Genomic DNA, 20,027 nt, shown 5'->3' on the forward strand with positions numbered 1-20,027 from the left:
TCTGTGTGGCAGCGAATGCAGTTCCAAGGGACAGTGAAAACCAGCTAGAGCTTTCAGTGCTGGCAGCTTTCCTGTGGGCGCAACGTCTGGACGTTTCCAATTTGGCAGCCGGGCTCTGCCACAGAGAGATACAGAGTGTTGCCCCATTACGAAGCAATGCTTTAGCAGAGCGCGAATGTCTGTGTGGCAGCGAATGCAGTTCCAAGGGACAGTGAAAACCAGCTAGAGCTTTCAGTGCTGGCAGCTTTCCTGTGGGCGCAATGTCTGGACGTTTCCAATTTGGCAGCCGGGCTCTGCCACAGAGAGATACAGAGTGTTGCCCCCTTACCAAGCAATGCTTTAGCAGAGCGCGAATGTCTGTGTGGCAGCGAATGCAGTTCCAAGGGACAGTGAAAACCAGCTAGAGCTTTCAGTGCTGGCAGCTTTCCTGTGGGCGCAATCTCTGGACGTTTCCAATTTGGCAGCCGGGCTCTGCCAGAGAGAGATACGGAGTGTTGCCCCATTACGAAGCAATGCTTTAGCAGAGCGCGAATGTCTGTGTGGCAGCGAATGCAGTTCCAAGGGACAGTGAAAACCAGCTAGAGCTTTCAGTGCTGGCAGCTTTCCTGTGGGCGCAATCTCTGGACGTTTCCAATTTGGCAGCCGGGCTCTGCCACAGAGAGATACAGAGTGTTGCCCCATTACGAAGCAATGCTTTAGCAGAGCGCGAATGTCTGTGTGGCAGCGAATGCAGTTCCAAGGGACAGTGAAAACCAGCTAGAGCTTTCAGTGCTGGCAGCTTTCCTGTGGGCGCAATGTCTGGACGTTTCCAATTTGGCAGCCGGGCTCTGCCAGAGAGAGATACAGAGTGTTGCCCCATTACGAAGCAAAGCTTTAGCAGAGCGCGAATGTCTGTGTGGCAGCGAATGCAGTTCCAAGGGACAGTGAAAACCAGCTACAGCTTTCAGTGCTGGCAGCTTTCCTGTGGGTGCAATCTCTGGACGTTTCCAATTTGGCAGCCGGGCTCTGCCACAGAGAGATACAGAGTGTTGCCCCCTTACCAAGCAATGCTTTAGCAGAGCGCGAATGTCTGTGTGGCAGCGAATGCAGTTCCAAGGGACAGTGAAAACCAGCTAGAGCTTTCAGTGCTGGCAGCTTTCCTGTGGGCGCAATCTCTGGACGTTTCCAATTTGGCAGCCGGGCTCTGCCACAGAGAGATACAGAGTGTTGCCCAATTGGGAAGCAAAGCTTTAGCAGAGCGCGAATGTCTGTGTGGCAGCGAATGCAGTTCCAAGGGACAGTGAAAACCAGCTAGAGCTTTCAGTGCTGGCAGCTTTCCTGTGGGCGCAATCTCTGGACGTTTCCAATTTGGCAGCCGGGCTCTGCCAGAGAGAGATAGAGAGTGTTGCCCAATTAGGAAGCAATGCTTTAGCAGAGCGCGAATGTCTGTGTGGCAGCGAATGCAGTTCCAAGGGACAGTGAAAACCAGCTAGAGCTTTCAGTGCTGGCAGCTTTGCTGTGGGCGCAATCTCTGGACGTTTCCAATTTGGCAGCCGGGCTCTGCCAGAGAGAGATACAGAGTGTTGCCCCATTACGAAGCAATGCTTTAGCAGAGCGCGAATGTCTGTGTGGCAGCGAATGCAGTTCCAAGGGACAGTGAAAACCAGCTAGAGCTTTCAGTGCTGGCAGCTTTCCTGTGGGCGCAATCTCTGGACGTTTCCAATTTGGCAGCCGGGCTCTGCCACAGAGAGATACAGAGTGTTGCCCCATTAGGAAGAAATGCTGTAGCAGAGCGCGAATGTCTGTGTGGCAGCGAATGCAGTTCCAAGGGACAGTGAAAACCAGCTAGAGCTTTCAGTGCTGGCAGCTTTCCTGTGGGCGCAATCTCTGGACGTTTCCAATTTGGCAGCCGGGCTCTGCCAGAGAGAGATACAGAGTGTTGCCCCATTACGAAGCAATGCTTTAGCAGAGCGCGAATGTCTGTGTGGCAGCGAATGCAGTTCCAAGGGACAGTGAAAACCAGCTAGAGCTTTCAGTGCTGGCAGCTTTCCTGTGGGCGCAATCTCTGGACGTTTCCAATTTGGCAGCCGGGCTCTGCCAGAGAGAGATACAGAGTGTTGCCCCATTACGAAGCAATGCTGTAGCAGAGCGCGAATGTCTGTGTGGCAGCGAATGCAGTTCCAAGGGACAGTGAAAACCAGCTAGAGCTTTCAGTGCTGGCACCTTTCCTGTGGGCGCAATCTCTGGACGTTTCCAATTTGGCAGCCGGGCTCTGCCACAGAGAGATACAGAGTGTTGCCCCATTACCAAGCAATGCTTTAGCAGAGCGCGAATGTCTGTGTGGCAGCGAATGCAGTTCCAAGGGACAGTGAAAACCAGCTAGAGCTTTCAGTGCTGGCAGCTTTCCTGTGGGCGCAATCTCTGGATGTTTCCAATTTGGCAGCCGGGCTCACCAGAGAGAGATACGCATTGTTGCCCCCTTACCAAGCAATGCTTTAGCAGAGCGCGAATGTCTGTGTGGCAGCGAATGCAGTTCCAAGGGACAGTGAAAACCAGCTAGAGCTTTCAGTGCTGGCAGCTTTCCTGTGGGCGCAATCTCTGGACGTTTCCAATTTGGCAGCCGGGCTCTGCCAGAGAGAGATACAGAGTGTTGCCCCCTTACCAAGCAATGCTTTAGCAGAGCGCGAATGTCTGTGTGGCAGCGAATGCAGTTCCAAGGGACAGTGAAAACCAGCTAGAGCTTTCAGTGCTGGCAGCTTTCCTGTGGGCGCAATGTCTGGACGTTTCCAATTTGGCAGCCGGGCTCTGCCACAGAGAGATACAGAGTGTTGCCCCCTTACCAAGCAATGCTTTAGCAGAGCGCGAATGTCTGTGTGGCAGCGAATGCAGTTCCAAGGGACAGTGAAAACCAGCTAGAGCTTTCAGTGCTGGCAGCTTTCCTGTGGGCGCAATCTCTGGACGTTTCCAATTTGGCAGCCGGGCTCTGCCAGAGAGAGATACAGAGTGTTGCCCCATTACGAAGCAATGCTTTAGCAGAGCGCGAATGTCTGTGTGGCAGCGAATGCAGTTCCAAGGGACAGTGAAAACCAGCTAGAGCTTTCAGTGCTGGCAGCTTTCCTGTGGGCGCAATCTCTGGACATTTCCAATTTGGCAGCCGGGCTCTGCCAGAGAGAGATACAGAGTGTTGCCCCATTACGAAGCAATGCTTTAGCAGAGCGCGAATGTCTGTGTGGCAGCGAATGCAGTTCCAAGGGACAGTGAAAACCAGCTAGAGCTTTCAGTGCTGGCAGCTTTCCTGTGGGCGCAATCTCTGGACGTTTCCAATTTGGCAGCCGGGCTCTGCCAGAGAGAGATACAGAGTGTTGCCCCATTACGAAGCAAAGCTTTAGCAGAGCGCGAATATCTGTGTGGCAGCGAATGCAGTTCCAAGGGACAGTGAAAACCAGCTAGAGCTTTCAGTGCTGGCAGCTTTCCTGTGGGCGCAATCTCTGGACGTTTCCAATTTGGCAGCCGGGCTCTGCCAGAGAGAGATACAGAGTGTTGCCCCATTACGAAGCAAAGCTTTAGCAGAGCGCGAATGTCTGTGTGGCAGCGAATGCAGTTCCAAGGGACAGTGAAAACCAGCTAGAGCTTTCAGTGCTGGCAGCTTTCCTGTGGGCGCAATCTCTGGACGTTTCCAATTTGGCAGCCGGGCTCTGCCAGAGAGAGATACAGAGTGTTGCCCCATTACGAAGCAAAGCTTTAGCAGAGCGCGAATGTCTGTGTGGCAGCGAATGCAGTTCCAAGGGACAGTGAAAACCAGCTAGAGCTTTCAGTGCTGGCAGCTTTCCTGTGGGTGCAATCTCTGGACGTTTCCAATTTGGCAGCCGGGCTCTGCCAGAGAGAGATACAGAGTGTTGCCCCATTACGAAGCAATGCTTTAGCAGAGCGCGAATGTCTGTGTGGCAGCGAATGCAGTTCCAAGGGACAGTGAAAACCAGCTAGAGCTTTCAGTGCTGGCAGCTTTCCTGTGGGCGCAATCTCTGGACGTTTCCAATTTGGCAGCCGGGCTCTGCCAGAGAGAGATACAGAGTGTTGCCCCATTACGAAGCAATGCTGTAGCAGAGCGCGAATGTCTGTGTGGCAGCGAATGCAGTTCCAAGGGACAGTGAAAACCAGCTAGAGCTTTCAGTGCTGGCAGCTTTCCTGTGGGCGCAATCTCTGGATGTTTCCAATTTGGCAGCCGGGCTCACCAGAGAGAGATACGCAGTGTTGCCCCCTTACCAAGCAATGCTTTAGCAGAGCGCGAATGTCTGTGTGGCAGCGAATGCAGTTCCAAGGGACAGTGAAAACCAGCTAGAGCTTTCAGTGCTGGCAGCTTTCCTGTGGGCGCAATCTCTGGACGTTTCCAATTTGGCAGCCGGGCTCTGCCAGAGAGAGATACAGAGTGTTGCCCCCTTACCAAGCAATGCTTTAGCAGAGCGCGAATGTCTGTGTGGCAGCGAATGCAGTTCCAAGGGACAGTGAAAACCAGCTAGAGCTTTCAGTGCTGGCAGCTTTCCTGTGGGCGCAATGTCTGGACGTTTCCAATTTGGCAGCCGGGCTCTGCCACAGAGAGATACAGAGTGTTGCCCCATTACCAAGCAATGCTTTAGCAGAGCGCGAATGTCTGTGTGGCAGCGAATGCAGTTCCAAGGGACAGTGAAAACCAGCTAGAGCTTTCAGTGCTGGCAGCTTTCCTGTGGGCGCAATCTCTGGACGTTTCCAATTTGGCAGCCGGGCTCTGCCAGAGAGAGATACAGAGTGTTGCCCCATTACGAAGCAATGCTTTAGCAGAGCGCGAATGTCTGTGTGGCAGCGAATGCAGTTCCAAGGGACAGTGAAAACCAGCTAGAGCTTTCAGTGCTGGCAGCTTTCCTGTGGGCGCAATCTCTGGACGTTTCCAATTTGGCAGCCGGTCTCTGCCAGAGAGAGATACAGAGTGTTGCCCCCTTACCAAGCAATGCTTTAGCAGAGCGCGAATGTCTGTGTGGCAGCGAATGCAGTTCCAAGGGACAGTGAAAACCAGCTAGAGCTTTCAGTGCTGGCAGCTTTCCTGTGGGCGCAATCTCTGGACGTTTCCAATTTGGCAGCCGGGCTCTGCCACAGAGAGATACAGAGTGTTGCCCCATTACGAAGCAAAGCTTTAGCAGAGCGCGAATGTCTGTGTGGCAGCGAATGCAGTTCCAAGGGACAGTGAAAACCAGCTAGAGCTTTCAGTGCTGGCAGCTTTCCTGTGGGCGCAATCTCTGGACGTTTCCAATTTGGCAGCCGGGCTCTGCCAGAGAGAGATACAGAGTGTTGCCCCATTACGAAGCAAAGCTTTAGCAGAGCGCGAATGTCTGTGTGGCAGCGAATGCAGTTCCAAGGGACAGTGAAAACCAGCTAGAGCTTTCAGTGCTGGCAGCTTTCCTGTGGGCGCAATCTCTGGACGTTTCCAATTTGGCAGCCGGGCTCTGCCAGAGAGAGATACAGAGTGTTGCCCCATTACGAAGCAAAGCTTTAGCAGAGCGCGAATGTCTGTGTGGCAGCGAATGCAGTTCCAAGGGACAGTGAAAACCAGCTAGAGCTTTCAGTGCTGGCAGCTTTCCTGTGGGCGCAATCTCTGGACGTTTCCAATTTGGCAGCCGGGCTCTGCCAGAGAGAGATACAGAGTGTTGCCCCATTACGAAGCAAAGCTTTAGCAGAGCGCGAATGTCTGTGTGGCAGCGAATGCAGTTCCAAGGGACAGTGAAAACCAGCTAGAGCTTTCAGTGCTGGCAGCTTTCCTGTGGGCGCAATCTCTGGACGTTTCCAATTTGGCAGCCGGGCTCTGCCAGAGAGAGATACAGAGTGTTGCCCCATTACGAAGCAATGCTTTAGCAGAGCGCGAATGTCTGTGTGGCAGCGAATGCAGTTCCAAGGGACAGTGAAAACCAGCTAGAGCTTTCAGTGCTGGCAGCTTTCCTGTGGGCGCAATCTCTGGACGTTTCCAATTTGGCAGCCGGGCTCTGCCAGAGAGAGATACAGAGTGTTGCCCCATTACGAAGCAATGCTGTAGCAGAGCGCGAATGTCTGTGTGGCAGCGAATGCAGTTCCAAGGGACAGTGAAAACCAGCTAGAGCTTTCAGTGCTGGCAGCTTTCCTGTGGGCGCAATCTCTGGACGTTTCCAATTTGGCAGCCGGGCTCTGCCACAGAGAGATACAGAGTGTTGCCCCATTACAAAGCAAAGCTTTAGCAGAGCGCGAATGTCTGTGTGGCAGCGAATGCAGTTCCAAGGGACAGTGAAAACCAGCTAGAGCTTTCAGTGCTGGCAGCTTTCCTGTGGGCGCAATCTCTGGACGTTTCCAATTTGGCAGCCGGGCTCTGCCACAGAGAGATACAGAGTGTTGCCCCATTACGAAGCAATGCTTTAGCAGAGCGCGAATGTCTGTGTGGCAGCGAATGCAGTTCCAAGGGACAGTGAAAACCAGCTAGAGCTTTCAGTGCTGGCAGCTTTCCTGTGGGCGCAATCTCTGGACGTTTCCAATTTGGCAGCCGGGCTCTGCCAGAGAGAGATACAGAGTGTTGCCCCATTACGAAGCAATGCTTTAGCAGAGCGCGAATGTCTGTGTGGCAGCGAATGCAGTTCCAAGGGACAGTGAAAACCAGCTAGAGCTTTCAGTGCTGGCAGCTTTCCTGTGGGCGCAATCTCTGGACGTTTCCAATTTGGCAGCCGGGCTCTGCCAGAGATAGATACAGAGTGTTGCCCAATTGGGAAGCAAAGCTTTAGCAGAGCGCGAATGTCTGTGTGGCAGCGAATGCAGTTCCAAGGGACAGTGAAAACCAGCTAGAGCTTTCAGTGCTGGCAGCTTTCCTGTGGGCGCAATCTCTGGACGTTTCCAATTTGGCAGCCGGGCTCTGCCACAGAGAGATACAGAGTGTTGCCCCATTAGGAAGAAATGCTGTAGCAGAGCGCGAATGTCTGTGTGGCAGCTAATGCAGTTCCAAGGGACAGTGAAAACCAGCTAGAGCTTTCAGTGCTGGCAGCTTTCCTGTGGGCGCAATCTCTGGACGTTTCCAATTTGGCAGCCGGGCTCTGCCAGAGAGAGATACAGAGTGTTGCCCCCTTACCAAGCAATGCTTTAGCAGAGCGCGAATGTCTGTGTGGCAGCGAATGCAGTTCCAAGGGACAGTGAAAACCAGCTACAGCTTTCAGTGCTGGCAGCTTTCCTGTGGGCGCAATCTCTGGACGTTTCCAATTTGGCAGCCGGGCTCTGCCACAGAGAGATACAGATTGTTGCCCCATTACGAAGCAATGCTTTAGCAGAGCGCGAATGTCTGTGTGGCAGCGAATGCAGTTCCAAGGGACAGTGAAAACCAGCTAGAGCTTTCAGTGCTGGCAGCTTTCCTGTGGGCGCAATCTCTGGACGTTTCCAATTTGGCAGCCGGGCTCTGCCAGAGAGAGATACAGAGTGTTGCCCCATTACGAAGCAATGCTTTAGCAGAGCGCGAATGTCTGTGTGGCAGCGAATGCAGTTCCAAGGGACAGTGAAAACCAGCTAAGTTTTCAGTGCTGGCAGCTTTCCTGTGGGCGCAATCTCTGGACGTTTCCAATTTGGCAGCCGGGCTCTGCCACAGAGAGATACAGAGTGTTGCCCCATTAGGAAGAAATGCTTTAGCAGAGCGCGAATGTCTGTGTGGCAGCGAATGCAGTTCCAAGGGACAGTGAAAACCAGCTAGAGCTTTCAGTGCTGGCAGCTTTCCTGTGGGCGCAATCTCTGGACGTTTCCAATTTGGCAGCCGGGCTCTGCCAGAGAGAGATACAGAGTGTTGCCCCATTACGAAGCAATGCTTTAGCAGAGCGCGAATGTCTGTGTGGCAGCGAATGCAGTTCCAAGGGACAGTGAAAACCAGCTAGAGCTTTCAGTGCTGGCAGCTTTCCTGTGGGCGCAATCTCTGGACGTTTCCAATTTGGCAGCCGGGCTCTGCCAGAGAGAGATACAGAGTGTTGCCCCATTACGAAGCAATGCTTTAGCAGAGCGCGAATGTCTGTGTGGCAGCGAATGCAGTTCCAAGGGACAGTGAAAACCAGCTAGAGCTTTCAGTGCTGGCAGCTTTCCTGTGGGCGCAATGTCTGGACGTTTCCAATTTGGCAGCCGGGCTCTGCCAGAGAGAGATACAGAATGTTGCCCCATTACGAAGCAATGCTTTAGCAGAGCGCGAATGTCTGTGTGGCAGCGAATGCAGTTCCAAGGGACAGTGAAAACCAGCTAGAGCTTTCAGTGCTGGCAGCTTTCCTGTGGGCGCAACCTCTGGACGTTTCCAATTTGGCAGCCGGGCTCTGCCAGAGACAGATACAGAGTGTTGCCCCCTTACCAAGCAATGCTTTAGCAGAGCGCGAATGTCTGTGTGGCAGCGAATGCAGTTCCAAGGGACAGTGAAAACCAGCTAGAGCTTTCAGTGCTGGCAGCTTTCCTGTGGGCGCAATCTCTGGACGTTTCCAATTTGGCAGCCGGGCTCTGCCACAGAGAGATACAGAGTGTTGCCCCATTACGAAGCAATGCTTTAGTAGAGTGCGAATGTCTGTGTGGCAGCGAATGCAGTTCCAAGGGACAGTGAAAACCAGCTACAGTTTTCAGTGCTGGCAGCTTTCCTGTGGGCGCAATCTCTGGACGTTTCCAATTTGGCAGCCGGGCTCTGCCAGAGAGAGATACAGAGTGTTGCCCAATTAGGAAGCAATGCTTTAGCAGAGCGCGAATGTCTGTGTGGCAGCGAATGCAGTTCCAAGGGACAGTGAAAACCAGCTAGAGCTTTCAGTGCTGGCAGCTTTCCTGTGGGCGCAATCTCTGGACGTTTCCAATTTGGCAGCCGGGCTCTGCCAGAGAGAGATACAGAGTGTTGCCCCATTAGGAAGAAATGCTGTAGCAGAGCGCGAATGTCTGTGTGGCAACGAATGCAGTTCCAAGGGACAGTGAAAACCAGCTAGAGCTTTCAGTGCTGGCAGCTTTCCTGTGGGCGCAATCTCTGGACGTTTCCAATTTGGCAGCCGGGCTCTGCCACAGAGAGATACAGAGTGTTGCCCCCTTACCAAGCAATGCTTTAGCAGAGCGCGAATGTCTGTGTGGCAGCGAATGCAGTTCCAAGGGACAGTGAAAACCAGCTAGAGCTTTCAGTGCTGGCAGCTTTCCTGTGGGCGCAATCTCTGGACGTTTCCAATTTGGCAGCCGGGCTCTGCCACAGAGAGATACAGAGTGTTGCCCAATTGGGAAGCAAAGCTTTAGCAGAGCGCGAATGTCTGTGTGGCAGCGAATGCAGTTCCAAGGGACAGTGAAAACCAGCTAGAGCTTTCAGTGCTGGCAGCTTTCCTGTGGGCGCAATCTCTGGACGTTTCCAATTTGGCAGCCGGGCTCTGCCAGAGAGAGATACAGAGTGTTGCCCAATTAGGAAGCAATGCTTTAGCAGAGCGCGAATGTCTGTGTGGCAGCGAATGCAGTTCCAAGGGACAGTGAAAACCAGCTAGAGCTTTCAGTGCTGGCAGCTTTCCTGTGGGCGCAATCTCTGGACGTTTCCAATTTGGCAGCCGGGCTCTGCCAGAGAGAGATACAGAGTGTTGCCCCATTACGAAGCAATGCTTTAGCAGAGCGCGAATGTCTGTGTGGCAGCGAATGCAGTTCCAAGGGACAGTGAAAACCAGCTAGAGCTTTCAGTGCTGGCAGCTTTCCTGTGGGCGCAATCTCTGGACGTTTCCAATTTGGCAGCCGGGCTCTGCCAGAGAGAGATACAGAGTGTTGCCCCATTAGGAAGAAATGCTGTAGCAGAGCGCGAATGTCTGTGTGGCAGCGAATGCAGTTCCAAGGGACAGTGAAAACCAGCTAGAGCTTTCAGTGCTGGCAGCTTTCCTGTGGGCGCAATCTCTGGACGTTTCCAATTTGGCAGCCGGGCTCTGCCACAGAGAGATACAGAGTGTTGCCCCATTACGAAGCAAAGCTTTAGCAGAGCGCGAATGTCTGTGTGGCAGCGAATGCAGTTCCAAGGGACAGTGAAAACCAGCTAGAGCTTTCAGTGCTGGCAGCTTTCCTGTGGGCGCAATCTCTGGACGTTTCCAATTTGGCAGCCGGGCTCACCAGAGAGAGATACACAGTGTTGCCCCCTTACCAAGCAATGCTTTAGCAGAGCGCGAATGTCTGTGTGGCAGCGAATGCAGTTCCAAGGGACAGTGAAAACCAGCTAGAGCTTTCAGTGCTGGCAGCTTTCCTGTGGGCGCAATCTCTGGACGTTTCCAATTTGGCAGCCGGGCTCTGCCAGAGAGAGATACAGAGTGTTGCCCCATTACCAAGCAATGCTTTAGCAGAGCGCGAATGTCTGTGTGGCAGCGAATGCAGTGCCAAGGGACAGTGAAAACCAGCTAGAGCTTTCAGTGCTGGCAGCTTTCCTGTGGGCGCAATCTCTGGACGTTTCCAATTTGGCAGCCGGGCTCTGCCACAGAGAGATACAGAGTGTTGCCCCCTTACCAAGCAATGCTTTAGCAGAGCGTGAATGTCTGTGTGGCAGCGAATGCAGTTCCAAGGGACAGTGAAAACCAGCTAGAGCTTTCAGTGCTGGCAGCTTTCCTGTGGGCGCAATCTCTGGACGTTTCCAATTTGGCAGCCGGGCTCTGCCAGAGAGAGATACAGAGTGTTGCCCCCTTACCAAGCAATGCTTTAGCAGAGCGCGAATGTCTGTGTGGCAGCGAATGCAGTGCCAAGGGACAGTGAAAACCAGCTAGAGCTTTCAGTGCTGGCAGCTTTCCTGTGGGCGCAATCTCTGGACGTTTCCAATTTGGCAGCCGGGCTCTGCCAGAGAGAGATACAGAGTGTTGTCCCATTACGAAGCAATGCTTTAGCAGAGCGCGAATGTCTGTGTGGCAGCGAATGCAGTTCCAAGGGACAGTGAAAACCAGCTACAGCTTTCAGTGCTGGCAGCTTTCCTGTGGGCGGAATCTCTGGACGTTTCCAATTTGGCAGCCGGGCTCTGCCACAGAGAGATACAGAGTGTTGCCCCATTACCAAGCAATGCTTTAGCAGAGCGCGAATGTCTGTGTGGCAGCGAATGCAGTTCCAAGGCACAGTGAAAACCAGCTAGAGCTTTCAGTGCTGGCATCTTTCCTGTGGGCGCAATCTCTGGACGTTTCCAATTTGGCAGCCGGGCTCTGCCAGAGAGAGATACAGAGTGTTGCCCCATTACGAAGCAAAGCTTTAGCAGAGCGCGAATGTCTGTGTGGCAGCGAATGCAGTTCCAAGGGACAGTGAAAACCAGCTAGAGCTTTCAGTGCTGGCAGCTTTCCTGTGGGCGCAATCTCTGGACGTTTCCAATTTGGCAGCCGGGCTCTGCCAGAGAGAGATACAGAGTGTTGCCCCATTACGAAGCAAAGCTTTAGCAGAGCGCGAATGTCTGTGTGGCAGCGAATGCAGTTCCAAGGGACAGTGAAAACCAGCTAGAGCTTTCAGTGCTGGCAGCTTTCCTGTGGGCGCAATCTCTGGACGTTTCCAATTTGGCAGCCGGGCTCTGCCAGAGAGAGATACAGAGTGTTGCCCCATTACGAAGCAATGCTGTAGCAGAGCGCGAATGTCTGTGTGGCAGCGAATGCAGTTCCAAGGGACAGTGAAAACCAGCTAGAGCTTTCAGTGCTGGCAGCTTTCCTGTGGGCGCAATCTCTGGACGTTTCCAATTTGGCAGCCGGGCTCTGCCACAGAGAGATACAGAGTGTTGCCGCATTACAAAGCAAAGCTTTAGCAGAGCGCGAATGTCTGTGTGGCAGCGAATGCAGTTCCAAGGGACAGTGAAAACCAGCTAGAGCTTTCAGTGCTGGCAGCTTTCCTGTGGGCGCAATCTCTGGACGTTTCCAATTTGGCAGCCGGGCTCTGCCAGAGAGAGATAGAGAGTGTTGCCCAATTAGGAAGCAATGCTTTAGCAGAGCGCGAATGTCTGTGTGGCAGCGAATGCAGTGCCAAGGGACAGTGAAAACCAGCTAGAGCTTTCAGTGCTGGCAGCTTTCCTGTGGGCGCAATCTCTGGACGTTTCCAATTTGGCAGCCGGGCTCTGCCAGAGAGAGATACAGAGTGTTGCCCCATTAGGAAGCAATGCTTTAGCAGAGCGCGAATGTCTGTGTGGCAGCGAATGCAGTTCCAAGGGACAGTGAAAACCAGCTAGAGCTTTCAGTGCTGGCAGCTTTCCTGTGGGCGCAATCTCTGGACGTTTCCAATTTGGCAGCCGGGCTCTGCCACAGAGAGATACAGAGTGTTGCCCCATTACGAAGCAAAGCTTTAGCAGAGCGCGAATGTCTGTGTGGCAGCGAATGCAGTTCCAAGGGACAGTGAAAACCAGCTAGAGCTTTCAGTGCTGGCAGCTTTCCTGTGGGCGCAATCTCTGGACGTTTCCAATTTGGCAGCCGGGCTCACCAGAGAGAGATACACAGTGTTGCCCCCTTACCAAGCAATGCTTTAGCAGAGCGCGAATGTCTGTGTGGCAGCGAATGCAGTTCCAAGGGACAGTGAAAACCAGCTAGAGCTTTCAGTGCTGGCAGCTTTCCTGTGGGCGCAATCTCTGGACGTTTCCAATTTGGCAGCCGGGCTCTGCCAGAGAGAGATACAGAGTGTTGCCCCCTTACCAAGCAATGCTTTAGCAGAGCGCGAATGTCTGTGTGGCAGCGAATGCAGTGCCAAGGGACAGTGAAAACCAGCTAGAGCTTTCAGTGCTGGCAGCTTTCCTGTGGGCGCAATCTCTGGACGTTTCCAATTTGGCAGCCGGGCTCTGCCAGAGAGAGATACAGAGTGTTGCCCCATTACGAAGCAATGCTTTAGCAGAGCGCGAATGTCTGTGTGGCAGCGAATGCAGTTCCAAGGGACAGTGAAAACCAGCTACAGCTTTCAGTGCTGGCAGCTTTCCTGTGGGCGGAATCTCTGGACGTTTCCAATTTGGCAGCCGGGCTCTGCCACAGAGAGATACAGAGTGTTGCCCCCTTACCAAGCAATGCTTTAGCAGAGCGCGAATGTCTGTGTGGCAGCGAATGCAGTTCCAAGGCACAGTGAAAACCAGCTAGAGCTTTCAGTGCTGGCAGCTTTCCTGTGGGCGCAATCTCTGGACGTTTCCAATTTGGCAGCCGGGCTCTGCCAGAGAGAGATACAGAGTGTTGCCCCATTACGAAGCAATGCTTTAGCAGAGCGCGAATGTCTGTGTGGCAGCGAATGCAGTTCCAAGGGACAGTGAAAACCAGCTAGAGCTTTCAGTGCTGGCAGCTTTCCTGTGGGCGCAATCTCTGGACGTTTCCAATTTGGCAGCCGGGCTCTGCCAGAGAGAGATACAGAGTGTTGCCCCCTTACCAAGCAATGCTTTAGCAGAGCGCGAATGTCTGTGTGGCAGCGAATGCAGTGCCAAGGGACAGTGAAAACCAGCTAGAGCTTTCAGTGCTGGCAGCTTTCCTGTGGGCGCAATCTCTGGACGTTTCCAATTTGGCAGCCGGGCTCTGCCAGAGAGAGATACAGAGTGTTGTCCCATTACGAAGCAATGCTTTAGCAGAGCGCGAATGTCTGTGTGGCAGCGAATGCAGTTCCAAGGGACAGTGAAAACCAGCTACAGCTTTCAGTGCTGGCAGCTTTCCTGTGGGCGGAATCTCTGGACGTTTCCAATTTGGCAGCCGGGCTCTGCCACAGAGAGATACAGAGTGTTGCCCCATTACGAAGCAATGCTTTAGCAGAGCGCGAATGTCTGTGTGGCAGCGAATGCAGTTCCAAGGCACAGTGAAAACCAGCTAGAGCTTTCAGTGCTGGCAGCTTTCCTGTGGGCGCAATCTCTGGACGTTTCCAATTTGGCAGCCGGGCTCTGCCAGAGAGAGATACAGAGTGTTGCCCCATTACGAAGCAAAGCTTTAGCAGAGCGCGAATGTCTGTGTGGCAGCGAATGCAGTTCCAAGGGACAGTGAAAACCAGCTAGAGCTTTCAGTGCTGGCAGCTTTCCTGTGGGCGCAATGTCTGGACGTTTCCAATTTGGCAGCCGGGCTCTGCCAGAGAGAGATACAGAGTGTTGCCCCATTACGAAGCAATGCTTTAGCAGAGCGCGAATGTCTGTGTGGCAGCGAATGCAGTTCCAAGGGACAGTGAAAACCAGCTACAGCTTTCAGTGCTGGCAGCTTTCCTGTGGGCGCAATCTCTGGACGTTTCCAATTTGGCAGCCGGGCTCTGCCAGAGAGAGATACAGAGTGTTGCCCCATTACGAAGCAATGCTGTAGCAGAGCGCGAATGTCTGTGTGGCAGCGAATGCAGTTCCAAGGGACAGTGAAAACCAGCTAGAGCTTTCAGTGCTGGCAGCTTTCCTGTGGGCGCAATCTCTGGACGTTTCCAATTTGGCAGCCGGGCTCTGCCACAGAGAGATACAGAGTGTTGCCGCATTACAAAGCAAAGCTTTAGCAGAGCGCGAATGTCTGTGTGGCAGCGAATGCAGTTCCAAGGGACAGTGAAAACCAGCTAGAGCTTTCAGTGCTGGCAGCTTTCCTGTGGGCGCAATCTCTGGACGTTTCCAATTTGGCAGCCGGGCTCACCAGAGAGAGATACACAGTGTTGCCCCCTTACCAAGCAATGCTTTAGCAGAGCGCGAATGTCTGTGTGGCAGTGAATGCAGTTCCAAGGGACAGTGAAAACCAGCTAGAGCTTTCAGTGCTGGCAGCTTTCCTGTGGGCGCAATCTCTGGACGTTTCCAATTTGGCAGCCGGGCTCTGCCAGAGAGAGATACAGAGTGTTGCCCCCTTACCAAGCAATGCTTTAGCAGAGCGCGAATGTCTGTGTGGCAGCGAATGCAGTTCCAAGGGACAGTGAAAACCAGCTAGAGCTTTCAGTGCTGGCAGCTTTCCTGTGGGCGCAATGTCTGGACGTTTCCAATTTGGCAGCCGGGCTCTGCCACAGAGAGATACAGAGTGTTGCCCCCTTACCAAGCAATGCTTTAGCAGAGCGCGAATGTCTGTGTGGCAGCGAATGCAGTTCCAAGGGACAGTGAAAACCAGCTAGAGCTTTCAGTGCTGGCAGCTTTCCTGTGGGCGCAATCTCTGGACGTTTCCAATTTGGCAGCCGGGCTCTGCCAGAGAGAGATACAGAGTGTTGCCCCATTACGAAGCAATGCTTTAGCAGAGCGCGAATGTCTGTGTGGCAGCGAATGCAGTTCCAAGGGACAGTGAAAACCAGCTAGAGCTTTCAGTGCTGGCAGCTTTCCTGTGGGCGCAATCTCTGGACGTTTCCAATTTGGCAGCCGGGCTCTGCCAGAGAGAGATACAGAGTGTTGCCCCATTACGAAGCAATGCTTTAGCAGAGCGCGAATGTCTGTGTGGCAGCGAATGCAGTTCCAAGGGACAGTGAAAACCAGCTAGAGCTTTCAGTGCTGGCAGCTTTCCTGTGGGCGCAATCTCTGGACGTTTCCAATTTGGCAGCCGGGCTCTGCCAGAGAGAGATACAGAGTGTTGCCCCATTACGAAGCAATGCTTTAGCAGAGCGCGAATGTCTGTGTGGCAGCGAATGCAGTTCCAAGGGACAGTGAAAACCAGCTAGAGCTTTCAGTGCTGGCAGCTTTCCTGTGGGCGCAATCTCTGGACGTTTCCAATTTGGCAGCCGGGCTCTGCCAGAGATAGATACAGAGTGTTGCCCAACTGGGAAGCAAAGCTTTAGCAGAGCGCGAATGTCTGTGTGGCAGCGAATGCAGTTCCAAGGGACAGTGAAAACCAGCTAGAGCTTTCAGTGCTGGCAGCTTTCCTGTGGGCGCAATCTCTGGACGTTTCCAATTTGGCAGCCGGGCTCTGCCACAGAGAGATACAGAGTGTTGCCCCATTAGGAAGAAATGCTGTAGCAGAGCGCGAATGTCTGTGTGGCAGCGAATGCAGTTCCAAGGGACAGTGAAAACCAGCTAGAGCTTTCAGTGCTGGCAGCTTTCCTGTGGGCGCAATCTCTGGACGTTTCCAATTTGGCAGCCGGGCTCTGCCACAGAGAGATACAGAGTGTTGCCCCCTTACCAAGCAATGCTTTAGCAGAGCGCGAATGTCTGTGTGGCAGCGAATGCAGTTCCAAGGGACAGTGAAAACCAGCTACAGCTTTCAGTGCTGGCAGCTTTCCTGTGGGCGCAATCTCTGGACGTTTCCAATTGGCAGCCGGGCTCTGCCAGAGAGAGATACAGAGTGTTGCCCCATTAGGAAGCAATGCTGTAGCAGAGCGCGAATGTCTGTGTGGCAGCGAATGCAGTTCCAAGGGACAGTGAAAACCAGCTAGAGCTTTCAGTGCTGGCAGCTTTCCTGTGGGCGCAATCTCTGGACGTTTCCAATTTGGCAGCCGGGCTCTGCCACAGAGAGATACAGAGTGTTGCCCCATTACGAAGCAAAGCTTTAGCAGAGCGCGAATGTCTGTGTGGCAGCGAATGCAGTTCCAAGGGACAGTGAAAACCAGCTAGAGCTTTCAGTGCTGGCAGCTTTCCTGTGGGCGCAATCTCTGGACGTTTCCAATTTGGCAGCCGGGCTCTGCCAGAGAGAGATTCAAAGTGTTCCCCCATTACCAAGCAATGCTTTAGCAGAGCGCGAATGTCTGTGTGGCAGCGAATGCAGTTCCAAGGGACAGTGAAAACCAGCTAGAGCTTTCAGTGCTGGCAGCTTTCCTGTGGGCGCAATCTCTGGACGTTTCCAATTTGGCAGCCGGGCTCTGCCACAGAGAGATACAGAGTGTTGCCCCATTACGAAGCAATGCTGTAGCAGAGCGCGAATGTCTGTGTGGCAGCGAATGCAGTTCCAAGGGACAGTGAAAACCAGCTAGAGCTTTCAGTGCTGGCAGCTTTCCTGTGGGCGCAATCTCTGGACGTTTCCAATTTGGCAGCCGGGCTCTGCCACAGAGAGATACAGAGTGTTGCCCCATTACAAAGCAAAGCTTTAGCAGAGCGCGAATGTCTGTGTGGCAGCGAATGCAGTTCCAAGGGACAGTGAAAACCAGCTAGAGCTTTCAGTGCTGGCAGCTTTCCTGTGGGCGCAATCTCTGGACGTTTCCAATTTGGCAGCCGGGCTCTGCCACAGAGAGATACAGAGTGTTGCCCCCTTACCAAGCAATGCTTTAGCAGAGCGCGAATGTCTGTGTGGCAGCGAATGCAGTTCCAAGGGACAGTGAAAACCAGCTAGAGCTTTCAGTGCTGGCAGCTTTCCTGTGGGCGCAATCTCTGGACGTTTCCAATTTGGCAGCCGGGCTCTGCCACAGAGAGATACAGAGTGTTGCCCCCTTACCAAGCAATGCTTTAGCAGAGCGCGAATGTCTGTGTGGCAGCGAATGCAGTTCCAAGGGACAGTGAAAACCAGCTAGAGCTTTCAGTGCTGGCAGCTTTCCCGTGGGCGCAATCTCTGGACGTTTCCAATTTGGCAGCCGGGCTCTGCCAGAGAGAGATACAGAGTGTTGCCCCATTACGAAGCAATGCTTTAGCAGAGCGCGAATGTCTGTGTGGCAGCGAATGCAGTTCCAAGGGACAGTGAAAACCAGCTACAGCTTTCAGTGCTGGCAGCTTTCCTGTGGGCGCAATCTCTGGACGTTTCCAATTTGGCAGCCGGGCTCTGCCACAGAGAGATACAGAGTGTTGCCCCATTACCAAGCAATGCTTTAGCAGAGCGCGAATGTCTGTGTGGCAGCGAATGCAGTTCCAAGGGACAGTGAAAACCAGCTAGAGCTTTCAGTGCTGGCAGCTTTCCTGTGGGCGCAATCTCTGGACGTTTCCAATTTGGCAGCCGGGCTCTGCCAGAGAGAGATACAGAGTGTTGCCCCATTACAAAGCAAAGCTTTAGCAGAGCGCGAATGTCTGTGTGGCAGCGAATGCAGTTCCAAGGGACAGTGAAAACCAGCTAGAGCTTTCAGTGCTGGCAGCTTTCCTGTGGGCGCAATCTCTGGACGTTTCCAATTTGGCAGCCGGGCTCTGCCAGAGATAGATACAGAGTGTTGCCCAACTGGGAAGCAAAGCTTTAGCAGAGCGCGAATGTCTGTGTGGCAGCGAATGCAGTTCCAAGGGACAGTGAAAACCAGCTAGAGCTTTCAGTGCTGGCAGCTTTCCTGTGGGCGCAATCTCTGGACGTTTCCAATTTGGCAGCCGGGCTCTGCCACAGAGAGATACAGAGTGTTGCCCCATTACGAAGCAAAGCTTTAGCAGAGCGCGAATGTCTGTGTGGCAGCGAATGCAGTTCCAAGGGACAGTGAAAACCAGCTAGAGCTTTCAGTGCTGGCAGCTTTCCTGTGGGCGCAATCTCTGGACGTTTCCAATTTGGCAGCCGGGCTCTGCCACAGAGAGATACAGAGTGTTGCCCCCTTACCAAGCAATGCTTTAGCAGAGCGCGAATGTCTGTGTGGCAGCGAATGCAGTTCCAAGGGACAGTGAAAACCAGCTACAGCTTTCAGTGCTGGCAGCTTTCCTGTGGGCGCAATCTCTGGACGTTTCCAATTGGCAGCCGGGCTCTGCCAGAGAGAGATACAGAGTGTTGCCCCATTAGGAAGCAATGCTGTAGCAGAGCGCGAATGTCTGTGTGGCAGCGAATGCAGTTCCAAGGGACAGTGAAAACCAGCTAGAGCTTTCAGTGCTGGCAGCTTTCCTGTGGGCGCAATCTCTGGACGTTTCCAATTTGGCAGCCGGGCTCTGCCACAGAGAGATACAGAGTGTTGCCCCATTACGAAGCAAAGCTTTAGCAGAGCGCGAATGTCTGTGTGGCAGCGAATGCAGTTCCAAGGGACAGTGAAAACCAGCTAGAGCTTTCAGTGCTGGCAGCTTTCCTGTGGGCGCAATCTCTGGACGTTTCCAATTTGGCAGCCGGGCTCTGCCAGAGAGAGATTCAAAGTGTTGCCCCATTACAAAGCAAAGCTTTAGCAGAGCGCGAATGTCTGTGTGGCAGCGAATGCAGTTCCAAGGGACAGTGAAAACCAGCTAGAGCTTTCAGTGCTGGCAGCTTTCCTGTGGGCGCAATCTCTGGACGTTTCCAATTTGGCAGCCGGGCTCTGCCAGAGAGAGATACAGAGTGTTGCCCCATTACGAAGCAATGCTGTAGCAGAGCGCGAATGTCTGTGTGGCAGCGAATGCAGTTCCAAGGGACAGTGAAAACCAGCTAGAGCTTTCAGTGCTGGCAGCTTTCCTGTGGGCGCAATCTCTGGACGTTTCCAATTTGGCAGCCGGGCTCTGCCACAGAGAGATACAGAGTGTTGCCCCATTACAAAGCAAAGCTTTAGCAGAGCGCGAATGTCTGTGTGGCAGCGAATGCAGTTCCAAGGGACAGTGAAAACCAGCTAGAGCTTTCAGTGCTGGCAGCTTTCCTGTGGGCGCAATCTCTGGACGTTTCCAATTTGGCAGCCGGGCTCTGCCACAGAGAGATACAGAGTGTTGCCCCCTTACCAAGCAATGCTTTAGCAGAGCGCGAATGTCTGTGTGGCAGCGAATGCAGTTCCAAGGGACAGTGAAAACCAGCTAGAGCTTTCAGTGCTGGCAGCTTTCCTGTGGGCGCAATCTCTGGACGTTTCCAATTTGGCAGCCGGGCTCTGCCACAGAGAGATACAGAGTGTTGCCCCCTTACCAAGCAATGCTTTAGCAGAGCGCGAATGTCTGTGTGGCAGCGAATGCAGTTCCAAGGGACAGTGAAAACCAGCTAGAGCTTTCAGTGCTGGCAGCTTTCCCGTGGGCGCAATCTCTGGACGTTTCCAATTTGGCAGCCGGGCTCTGCCAGAGAGAGATACAGAGTGTTGCCCCATTACGAAGCAATGCTTTAGCAGAGCGCGAATGTCTGTGTGGCAGCGAATGCAGTTCCAAGGGACAGTGAAAACCAGCTACAGCTTTCAGTGCTGGCAGCTTTCCTGTGGGCGCAATCTCTGGACGTTTCCAATTTGGCAGCCGGGCTCTGCCACAGAGAGATACAGAGTGTTGCCCCATTACCAAGCAATGCTTTAGCAGAGCGCGAATGTCTGTGTGGCAGCGAATGCAGTTCCAAGGGACAGTGAAAACCAGCTAGAGCTTTCAGTGCTGGCAGCTTTCCTGTGGGCGCAATCTCTGGACGTTTCCA

The sequence above is a fragment of the Mycteria americana genome, unplaced genomic scaffold (genome assembly GCF_035582795.1).
Source record: "Mycteria americana isolate JAX WOST 10 ecotype Jacksonville Zoo and Gardens unplaced genomic scaffold, USCA_MyAme_1.0 Scaffold_54, whole genome shotgun sequence".
Lineage (NCBI taxonomy): Eukaryota > Metazoa > Chordata > Aves > Ciconiiformes > Ciconiidae > Mycteria > Mycteria americana.